Raw genomic sequence first — 12,173 nt, 5'->3', positions numbered from 1 at the left:
TAATATGAGACACATAAATCCACATAATAGACTTTGGAAGATAAAGTACTCCAAAATATCACAGCATATATCTTATATACCTCTTTTTTATGCCAGTGGTTTGAGTTTTCTCCTATAGTTTATTTTTCCTAGATTGCAGGTTATATTATTAGAAAAAAGTAAAATTTTTGGTTTGTTTTGTTTTATAAAACATGGCTTTTATGCTTCCTCTTGTTTTTATAGTTTTTTCAAAAAGTTATCAGCTATTAGTTCTGATTGTTCTTTTAGGAAGGAACTGGCCCTTACATTTTATTTTTGACATGTAATGAGACTTGACTTGCAGTATACATATTTAATAATTCTTAAATGTTTACAAATGTATCTATTCATACATATGCAAGTATCATTTGCAGATGCTACGACAAGATGCTAGTGGTGAAATAACCATAAATCTGACCTTGATTCTCTTTTATCAGGCTTTTACTACAGCTCAGTATGAAAAATAAATCTTCATTTTCTTCTTCATTTTTCTTTTGGATAAAATCTTAGAATTCATTCAGAATTTTGCAAATCAGTGATATTTTATTAAACTAATCAATAAAATACATGAATATAGATATAAAATCATATATGAATATTCTACAAATAATGTTTTTAAAGTGTGTATATATATGTATGTATGTATTTGGCAATTATCCTGAATAAACTCATTCAACTCGTATTTACATGTACATTGCTCCCAAAGAGTCAACATTTATTTATTTATTGCTCAGTATATAATCTCATTAAGAATACTTTCTTCTCTGTGTCCACTGTTTTTTTTTGTTTGTTTGTTTGTTTTTTTAGAGTATGACCCTTCTACCCGTCTTGTTGTTGTTCCTTCTTTATGTCTTTTGATGTAGAATCCTGGTAGGTTTCACACTTTTTTTTTTTTTTTTTAAACTTTGGTTTTATTTTATTTATTTATTTATTTATTTAGTTATGGCTGTGTTGGGTCTTCGTTTCTGTGCGAGGGCTTTCTCTAGTTGTGGCAAGCGGGGGCCACTCTTCATCGCGGTGCATGGGCCTCTCACTATCGCAGCCTCTCTTGTTGCGGAACACAGGCTCCAGACGCGCAGGCTCAGTAGCTGTGGCTCACGGGCCTAGTTGCTCCGTGGCATGTGGGATCTTCCCAGACCAGGGCTCGAACCCGTGTTCCCTGCATTGGCAGGCAGATTCTCAACCACTGCGCCACCAGGGAAGCCCTGTGTCCACTGTTTTAAAAGTGAGTCACAGAAGTTTCTCTGCTCATTTTCCAATGATATCCAGATACCTCAGAAAAATATTGTAATAATCATATTGATAAAATATGAGCTATGATAAGAAAAAGAAAGCAGCAAGCAATATCAAGGGCCTCTCTTTTTTTTGTTCCACCTTGAATACAATACTACTAAATTTATTCACTGCTTCCTTCATTCCAGGCACCATGTTGAGGACACAAAGCTAAATATGATATCTGTATTTCCACAGCACGTTGTACTTTTTTTCACCTTATATTATAGATAATTATATTTCTTCCCCAAAACTGTAAGCTACTGGATGGCAAATGCTAAAAGCACATGAATGACTTTTATCATTTATGACTTTTTATCTTTGTATTTCTAGTGCTTGACAATCATTCAGCTTTTCGAGTTACTGAGTCAATGGATGGGCATTGAACTAAAGGAGTTTATCTACAAGAGAACTGTTCTCTATTTTCATAATAGACGTCAAAAGCCTTGGATAAAAAATATTAAATTTCTTATTACGTATAGGAGTATCAGATGTCATTTTCTTTTAGTCACTGATTCTAACCTTAAAAATTAAAGTAAACATAAATGAGAGGAGCACAGTTACCACTTGCTTAATTTTCATTTACAAGTTAAGTGTATCTTTTTGGTATTAAGCAACTTTGGAACAATCATCACATCATTTAAGTTGTCCCTAAATTACTTTGTCCTTTTTGGGTTTTTGTTTGTTTCTTTGTTTGTAGTAAATAAACTCCAAGGAAATACTATTCAACCATGTACCCACATCTCTATTGGTTGTTAATTTGAAAAACCATGTTCTTTAAGAGAGACAGAGACAATTCATCAAGTAAATCTTATAATGTCTGTCTTCTTGTTAATAAGTCCCCCAGTTAACCATATAATTATTGCTGTTTTCACAAGGAGACCTAGCATAGTGGAGGAAAGAAGACACACGAATACAACTAACTGATAACAGAAGAATTGATGGGGAAAAAAAACCATTGTCAGTCACCTTAAGAAATGTCACCCCCAGGAAAATAAAATTGAGCATGTAGCACGAACTGCATATATCTGCTTACATCCCTTTGGCCAAAAAAAAGTCTTATTTATGTCTTTCACAGCTCTGGCTTACTGATATTGTCTGGACCTCCTGACTGTCAATATTTTTGTTTGGGGGGAATATTTTTTCTCTTTCCAAGCTGAAAGAAAAATATGAGCTTGTTTTCTCCTTCCCTCCAGGATACAAAAGAAGAACAACAGCAGTTAAAAAGACACTCTTTTAAAAAGCAACTGCCATAAAAATAGGAAGCAGACACATGGCATGGGAAGAATTCAAATGTTTGCTTATTTCATGAAAAAGTGAATGCCTCAAAAAGTTGACTGCCTTCACCAAACTACTCTTGTTATATTTATCATAAAAATGAATCCTCTCCAATTAAAAAGGTAAGGGAAACCCCAAGATCTTAATAGATTGTATTAAATAGAACCACCTCATGTATATGTAAGGAACTGAGTCTGATCTTCAGAAAGAGATGGTAGTAATTTTGATGAGGGCTGCCCTAAGGACACCTGTTGACTGGCTAGGTATTATCTCTCTTCTCTCCTCTCCAGTCCAAACTAATTAAGGCTGTGGAATCACCAGTATGACATCTTCAGCAACTGTAAATGCATCACCATATTACAGATTCAGATTCCACATACCAATTCACTTCTAGTTCACAAAAAAATGTTATTTTAAAATCTCTATCCATTCTAGATTAACATCTTTTTTGCCTATTGATTGCATCTTTTAACGTTTTGAGATCCTACATAATCAAAAGAATTGAGCCTGTTTACTCTGCTGCCTAAAATCCAACCAACCAACTCATGAAAATATCATTTCTGATCATGTTTTTACTTGATTCCAAATGTCAGAAAGTTGGAAAAAATTCCAAATAAATACATATGAATCTGCTGTGCAAAATAACAGGTGCATCCATGCATTTACTGTTTGAAACTGGCATGCTCTGCTAATCAACCAGAATTCCCTGTGTTACATACTCATATATATATACTTAGACACCACCAGATTCAAAATGTGTTTCTTTCTACTAGTCTCAAAATGTCACAAAGATAGAGAAAAGCTCTGTGATTTGAAACAGAAAAGCTTTTTGAGTGTGCCTCTTCCCTTCATCCACTGTATCATATGGAAGTTTACACATTTCTTACAAGTACCTAAAATGTACAGGTGAAGCCAGTGTGTTTGAGCACAATTCCATCTTATGCACATGTGTACTACTCTGAATTAAAAACAAATCACATACTTTAAATTTGAAAACGTGCTATACTAGGAAAAGTTTTTTTTTAATTCTATGGGTTTTTTTAAATCTCACAGTGTACTGGCTAACAAAAGTTAGCATCTAAATTCTCATGATAGAGAACATGTATGAAGAAGAAAACAAAGAAGGTACAGTGGCATTTTGTTGAATACTTTGGTTTTAATGAAGCAAACACAAATACCCTACATTTAGCTCTCCACATCTATTCAAATATTGATTTAGAAATTTTATGAAAAAGTTCAAATCACAGAGGAACAATTATAACTGAATAAAGTGGGCAAAAGCTGGAGCCCTGTACCTGTCGAAATTATTGTTAGGGTTTAATGGACTGGCAAGATTCATGGTAAAAAACAAACATTTTGGTCAGGAGTTTAATGAGCTCAGTGAGATTCTTACTTGCCCAAAAATGCACATAGAACATCTGGCACTGGCAGTTACAATGATAATTCAAGGGTTGTTCTGAATATTATGTAAAAAAGCCAGCAACCTAGTAACATCTACTTAAAAGGATAATTCTAGGAGATATTAGAGGTGTGAAGTGAATATTGTCCCCAATTTAGAGTCCAGATAATATTCATGCTTTCATTTTCTGAAAAAACATATTTCCGCTAAATTCTCCAGTTCAGATGCTCTATTACACACATACACACACACACACACACACACACACACACGGTAGACAAAGCAATCTGACATTTCTTAGCCTCTGGTAGCTTACATTTAAATAGAATAGTCATTGAAATAATCATTTATTTAAAAAATGCCTTTAAGCATGAAATTATAAAGCAAGAAAATAATGGGGAAAACAGACACCATGAACAAAATTAGTAACAATTTACTGGAAACTAGAAAACTCATTTTTAGCACAACTGTAAAATAAACTTGGAGAAGTATTCTATATTTCCAACTACTTAGTTGGAAAATTGAATAAGATAAGGAAAAGTAATGTTTCCTCTTGTCATCAGCCCTATCATTTTTGCTTCTCTGAATTGGCTGCTGGGTTTTCATCTCATGAACCTACCCACACAGAATCACTAGGATTGGAGGGTTAATAGATGCTTCTCTGTTTCACAAGACCTATTAGAGCAGTCAACACATCTTTAATGTGCTGTAACTTTCAATTAATTTTTTAAAGTCAGCCTTTTCCCATTGTAGTCAGCAGGGTTACTGTGTATCAGCTTGTGAGTATATGCCCAGAAGACCTGTGTTCTCAAGTTTGGGAGTGGGCTATAGAGGCCGTGACTATACTTTCCCTTGTTTTTCAACTTGTATTCCCTTGTATTGTACTTTACAATAATAATATATCATATACAGCACTATTATAAATATGTATTAATATAATGTATTTTTCTATCCAGTGCCTCCATTTTTATAGCTTTAAAGATTTAATAGCAACTCAGTAATACTGATTTTGTATAGTAAATTATTTCTTTAATTTTTAGAAAAAAGTAGAGGAAAAATTACTACTGTATTAGACAACTTTCTTAATAGAATGTTTGGTGTATTTTAGTTAATAAGGTTTATTGATGCGCCTTTCTATAAAAGTATGTAATTATAAGAGGCAAAATAACGATGCTGATATCTCATATGTACATGTTTGACTATTCAAGTTGAATAACTTAAAAGACACCTTTTTTAACTGCCAATCTTTGCAAATACAGTGTCAAAATAATTCTTTCTTGAAAAATAATTATTACAGAAGTATATTTAGAAATCAATCACAATGAATGCATGACACAAAAATATAAAACAATAAACAATATTTACATAATAAAATGTTTTCAAAAAGTTTGTGGTTGTGATCACCTATACAAAAAGTAATATCAAAAGCCAAAGTGTGTAATGAGATTCTGAAATACAGCTGATGATTTTATGGTGAACAGTTATTTACCTTATTTACCTGCAAAATAACTAAAATCTTCTCATTAAAACATGTCTTGTGCTAAATGAAAACATGTTTGTGATAAGCCACAGCCAAGGCATTACCTTATGTATATTTATCTATCTATTTTTCCTGTAGCAACACTCAAATTGATTAACAAAATTGGTTTTATACATGTGTGCTCATCACGTATACACTGCATATTTCCAGCAAAAGTTGGGATACTCCTTGTGGAAGTCTTATTATTTTTTGCGGGGATGGGGGTTTCTCATAGCGTTGTTTTTAAAATCTCAGCTAATGTTGTATTTAGTAGATAATGTTAAAAATAAAATGATCAAAATTTTATACAAAACTTGGAAGGTTTTATTTTTGTCCTAAATGTGCAAAATGTGAAAGTGGTACATTGTAATATCAATAATTCTATGTTCTTTGATAGTAAGCATTTGTAAATCCAAGGATTGTACCATTGTTATTTAAACAGATTGTTATAACTAATCCCTAAAGCATTTATCAAACCTTACATCTAAATAATATTTATGTGGAAAGAGCAATACTGTCTGCATAGCTTGAATGAATAGGAAAATCGAGGTGTGTTACTACGATAAATGGGAAACTAAATATTCCAGATGGACATATGTACACAACATAAACAAATTCACTTTGTATTTCACAAGTACAGACTAAGCAATTCTTTTACTCAATGCGTGAAAATAATTCTATGTTTAAAAGGAGCCCCCTCTTTGGTCAAAATTACATTTTACATGCAAAGTAGTGATTAAAATAGTTTGAAAGTTCCAGGTTTTCTAGGCTTTGAAGAAATGATGACTAAAACAAAACAAAACAAAACCTGCTTTAACTTAAACACTGGCTCTGATTCATGATGATCTTATGTTAATACCACCCCTCACATTCAGAAAATAAAACAAAACAATATTTATAACAATTCCATGGATTGTATGTAATTCCATGGTATCCTCAGTAAACCAGAAATCACGAAGAACCCCTGAAAGATCAAGAGTAGATAGAAGTGGATTATAGAAGGAAGGCTCAGTTCAAACATAAGCAAGGGAACATTTCTGAAATATGGCAGAGAATGCAAAGGGGCTCTCTTTTATGTTGATCCAAGGAGCCAAAACCCACCATGTTTAGATCAATCTACAAAAGTATTTTAATATGTATCACTAAAAAAAAATCTTGTTCAAATATCCTTGATAGATAGTAGCAAGAGAAAAGGGAGGAGGAAATGGAAGTGAAATTATGCTTTATTAGGGAGGCTCAATACCTTAATTGACACTAGTCATTGACTGAAAAAGTAAATATTGAAAAATAAAATATTGAATATGCGTTAAAATATAATGATGAGATTCAACTTTCTGCAAAGTTGGAGCAGTGGAGTAGTAGTTTAGAATAACCATTCCTTAAACACAAATAGAATAACTTTATATCATATATATATCTAAGTGTGTGTGTATACACATACACACATATGCAATGTATATATGTGTGTGTATATATACATATATATATATATATATATATATATATGAAGGCAATAGACATAATCAAGGCAGTAAGAATTTGTGAGGCAAAGATCTATGAGAGTAAGGATGCATGCATGTGTACCCAGGGTTTGGTACTCCTTTTCCCCAACAGATATTTGGCTACTCATAGCAGGTAGCTGGCAGGTTAATAAGCTGAAAAAAAATTGTGAACAGAACACACAACATTAAGTAGAGGGGAGAACTGAACAAAGCCTTATTCATTCCATAGGTTTTGGCTGGGAAGCTGAAGTGCTAAATCCTAGGAGTAAAGTTAAACAAGAAATAAACCATTCTTCCCAAAAATAAAACTCCAGCTTCAATTTGCCTCAGTTTTTTATTGGACTAGCATGATCTGAGATTTCAGGTGGCCAATCTCAGCCATGTTCAGAGGAGGATAATTGAGAATCTCAAATAACCTTTAAAATTTCAACTTAAAATTCCAACACACAAGGAAACTAAACTGTGACTGTAAATCATAAAACAAATCAGAACATATAAAGAAACTAAATGGGTATAGATAATGGAGGATTCAGCCTCAAACTTTAAAATAACTATACTACAGGGACTTCCCTGGTGGTCTAGTGGTTAAAACTCTGCGCTTCCATTGTAGGGAGCATGGGTTCAATCCCTGGTCAGGGAACTAAGATCCCAAATGCAGTGAGGCGCGGCCAAAGAACTTAAAAATATATAAATAAATAAATAAATAAAATAACTACACTACATATATTTAAGAAATTAAAGAATTATATTAAGAATTTCATCAGAGTACTATAAAAATAAAAAACAACAAATGAAAAATTATATACTGTGAACATATTAACAAAAGAAAATTTGGTGCCACTACATAAATATTAGGAAAAGTAAACATTATAGCCAAATGCATTATTAGAGAAAAAAAAGGACAAATTATTGAGAAATACTAAATTAAAAGAAGCATAATTCAAAGGAGAAGAGACAAATACATAACAATGTGGGAGATGTTAGCACGTTATTTTTAGTAATAAGACAACCAGACCAAAAAGATGCATATTCAAGTATGCACAAAATTACCACAATTACCCACATTGTGAGATAAAAAAGATATCTCTCCAAATTCCAAAGGCTTGAATCATAAAATAGCACAGAATAGTTAAGCTATAAATCAGTAGAAAAAACATTACTAGTAAACTATTTCATGCTTGGAAATCAGGAAACCACTGCTTAATTATTCATGGCTCAAAGTATAAATCAAATGAAAATAGAAAATAATTAACCAAATACTGATTGTAATATGATATATCAAAACTTATAAGATGCAGAAACTAATGTATTAAGACAGAAATTGATCCTAAATGTCTTTAATTAGACAAAAAGTTTCCATTAAATTATATAATCATCTACCTTTATGAGATAGAAAAATCAGAGGAAATATAACTCACAGAAATTAGAAGGAAGACCTAATAAATAAATAGAAGCAAAAATTAATAAAACATATTTTTAAAAACTTTTAAAAGAGAGGGTCAACAAAATTTTTTTTTCTTTTTGTTTTTGTGTCTTTGTAAAGATCAGTCAAATTGCTAAAACTTTGGTGTGGCTAATTTATTAAGAAAAGAATTTGCAATACCAACTTCAAAAGGAAAAAGTAGAAGGGAACATCATTACAAAATGTATGGCTACTAAAAAGAATCTAAGATGATATTATTAAATATTTTAAACCAATCCATTTGAAACTATTAGATGAAATTTTTTAAAACAGCAGAAAAGTTCAATTTCCAAATTGCACAGGAACGAATAGAAAATATAAATAATGTTTTAAAGAACTATAATTTGTAATTAAAATCTTTCCTACAAAGAAACATCTAGTCCAGATAGGTCCAGTAGTAGACTCCACCAGATGTTAAAGGAAAAGATAAGACAGCTCTGACACAAACTCTTCCAGAGAAAGGAATACATGGAGATACATCTTTGATGGTCTCACAGAATCTCCCCCAATGAGAAATGAATATATATAAATAGATCTACACTGTCCAATAAAGTAGTGTGTAGCTGCAAGTTTAAATTTAAATGAAATTAAAACAACAATTTTTCAGTCACACTAGCCATGTTTCAAATGCTCAATAGCCACATGGAGGTATCAGGTACCATACTGGACATAAAGAATATAGAAATTTCCATCATCACAAAATGTTCTACTGGATAAGGTTGAATTAGAAAAATGAAGTTTTAAATATTTTTCCTATACTTATTATGATCATTCTAGACAAGCAGTCTATTTTTCTCATTTAAAAAAACTAACAAAATTTATAAACATAATAATTTATAAGAAGAATTTAACTCATACCTTCCTCAGAGAATGCTTTGAGGTAGGAATTATCACTGTTATTACTACTACTATTACTATTATCATAAAAATAAAGATATTGAGGATAAATCCACAGAACCAGTGAAAATTTTGGCTGCCCTAGACAGTAAGCTGCATATTGCCATTCTACTTTGCAGACTTTCATACAGTAAAGCAAAGAGATTCATCTACCAAAATTTGATCGTTTCTTTCCAAAATAAACTTCAACAACTTTGTTCTAATTCTGTTGTTCATCAAGCAATATTCTGATGTGTCCTTTGGGAAAGGACTATTCTGTGGAGATATTCACTGGCCTTAATCAGGCTGAACACTGCTTTCATCTGCCTTCATTATCCCTCCCCTTACTACAAGCTTAAAATATATAACTTAGTTTGCTAATACAAATTTCTCTACAGCAAGGAATTCCTGTAGAGTCTGATAGTCTTCGGTAAATGGAAAAAAGGAGTTTAGATCATCAGGACAGAAAATCATCGAGGAAACACAGGCCTTAAATGACGCATTAGAACAGGTGAACTAAACCGATATTTATAGAACATTCCATCCAATAGCATGAGTACACATTCTTCCCAGGTGCACATGAACATTCTCCAGGATTGATCACATGCTGGGCTAAAAAGTGAGCCTAAATTTGAGAAAATTGAAATCATATCAAGCATCTTTTCCAAACACAACGATATGAGATTAGAAATCAAATGAAAGAAAAAAAGCTGTAAAAAACACAAACATGTGGAGGCTAAATAATATGTTACTAAACAACCAATGGATCACTGAAGAAATCAAAGAGGAAATAAAAAAATACCTAGAGAAAAATGACAATGAAAACATGACAATCCAAAACATATGGGACACAGCAAAAGCAGTTTTAAGAGGAAAGTTTATAGCAATACAATCTTACCTCAGGAAACAAGAAAAATCCCAATAAATAACCTAACCTTACATCTAAAGCAACTAGAGAATGAAGAACAAACAAAACCCAAAGTTACTAGAAGGAAAGAAATCATAAAGCTCAGAGCAGAAAAAAATTAAACAGAGACAAAGAAAATGATACAAAAAAATCAATGAAACTCAAAGCTGGTTATTTGAAAAGATAAACAAAACTGATAAAACTCAAGCCAGACTCATCAAGAAAAAAAGGGAGAGGGTTGAATGAATAGAATTAGAAATGAAAACAGAGAAGTTACAACGGACACCACAGAAATATGAAGGATCATAAGAGACTACTACAAGCAGCTATATGCCAACAAAATGGACAATCTAGAAGAAATGGACAAATTCTTAGGTATAACCATCCAAGACTGAACCTGGAAGAAACAGAAAACATGAACAGTCCAATCACAAGTAATGAAATTGAAACTGTGATTAAAAAACTTACAACAAACAAAAGTCCAGGTGAATTCTATCAAACATTTAGAGAAGAGTTAATACCTAACCTTTTAAAACTCTTCCAAACAACTGCAGAGGAAGGAACACTTCCACACACATTTTATGAGGCCAGCATCACTCTGATAGCAAAACCAGAAAAAGATATATATATATAAAAAAAAAGAATATTACAGGCCAGTATCACATACATTTTTGCATCATGATGAACATAGATGCAAAAATCCTCAACAAAATACTAGCAAAACAAATCCAACAGCACATTAAAAGGATCATACACCATGATCAAGTGGAATTTATCCCAGGGATGCAAGGATTCTTCAATATCTACAAATCAATCAATGTGATACACCACATTAACAAATTGAAGAATAAAACCATATGATCACCTCAGTAGATGCATAAAAAGCTTTTGACAAAATTCAACACCTACTTATGATAAAAACTCTCAAGAAAGTGGGCATAGAGGGAACCTACCTCCACATAATAAAGGCCATATAGGACAAACCTACAGCTAACATCATGCTCAGTGGTGAAAAGCTGAAAGCATTTCATCTAAGATCAGGACCAAGACAAGGATGTCCACCCTCACCAATTTTTTTCAACATAGTTTTGGAAGTCCTAGCCATGGCAATCAGAGAAGAAAAAGAAATAAAAGGAATCCAAATTGGAAAAGAAGTTGTTAAACTGCTACTGTTCGCAGATGACATGATACTACATGTAGAAAATCCTAAAGATGCTACCAGAAAACTACTAAAGATCAACAATGAATTTGGTAAAGTTGCAGGATATAAAATGGATACACAGAAATCTCTGGCATCCTTATACACTAACAATGAAAGATCAGAAAAAGAAATTAAGGAAACAACCCCATTTACCATCTCATCCAGAAGCATAAAATGCCTAGAAATAAACCTACCTAAAGAGGTAAAAGATCTGTACTCCAAAAATGGTAAGACACTGATGAAAGAAACAAAAGATGAGACAAAAAGAGGGAATGATATACCATGTTCCTGAATTGGAAGAATCAATATTGTCAAAATGACTATACTAACCAAGGCAATCTACAAATTCAATGCAATCCATATCAAATTACCAATTGCATTTTTCACAGAACTAGAACAAAAAATATTAAAATTTGTATGGAAACACAAAAGAGCCCGAATAGCCAAAGCAATTCTGAGAAAAAAAAAAAAAAAAAGAAATGGAGCTGGAAGAATCAGGCGCCCTGACTTCAGACTACACTACAAAGCTACAGTAATCAAGACAGCATGGTACTGGCACAAAAACAGAAATATAGATCAATGGAACAGGATAGAAATAAACCAACACACCTATGGTCAATTCATCAATGACAAAGGAGACAAGACTATACAACAGAGAAAAGACAGCCTCTAAAATAAATGGTGCTGGGAAAACTGGAGAGCTACATGTAAAAAAACATGAAATTAGAACATTCTCAAA

The 12,173-nt window shown here is 32.4% G+C and overlaps 1 long non-coding RNA gene and 1 pseudogene across 2 annotated transcripts in view; one reads left to right on the top strand and one right to left on the bottom strand.

Annotated features, from left to right (window-relative positions):
• Positions 1 to 12,173, bottom strand: part of LOC309622467 (acyl-protein thioesterase 1 pseudogene) — a 711,313-nt pseudogene that overhangs the window by 56,933 nt on the left and 642,207 nt on the right. The gene's annotated exons all lie outside the window — the stretch shown is intronic.
• LOC309622546 overlaps positions 1 to 12,173 on the top strand; it is a 52,116-nt gene extending 39,943 nt beyond the window's left edge. Inside the window, exon 2 of the long non-coding RNA XR_014240960.1 lies at positions 1 to 12,173. This exon is cut by the window's left edge and continues 24,486 nt beyond it. This is a non-coding gene — a long non-coding RNA (uncharacterized lncRNA).

This window comes from Balaenoptera borealis, assembly GCF_965194805.1.
Source record: "Balaenoptera borealis genome assembly, chromosome: 2".
Taxonomy (NCBI): domain Eukaryota; kingdom Metazoa; phylum Chordata; class Mammalia; order Artiodactyla; family Balaenopteridae; genus Balaenoptera; species Balaenoptera borealis.
The sequence above is the reverse complement of the archived record's forward strand: the minus strand, read 5'-3'. Positions and strand labels throughout refer to the sequence as shown.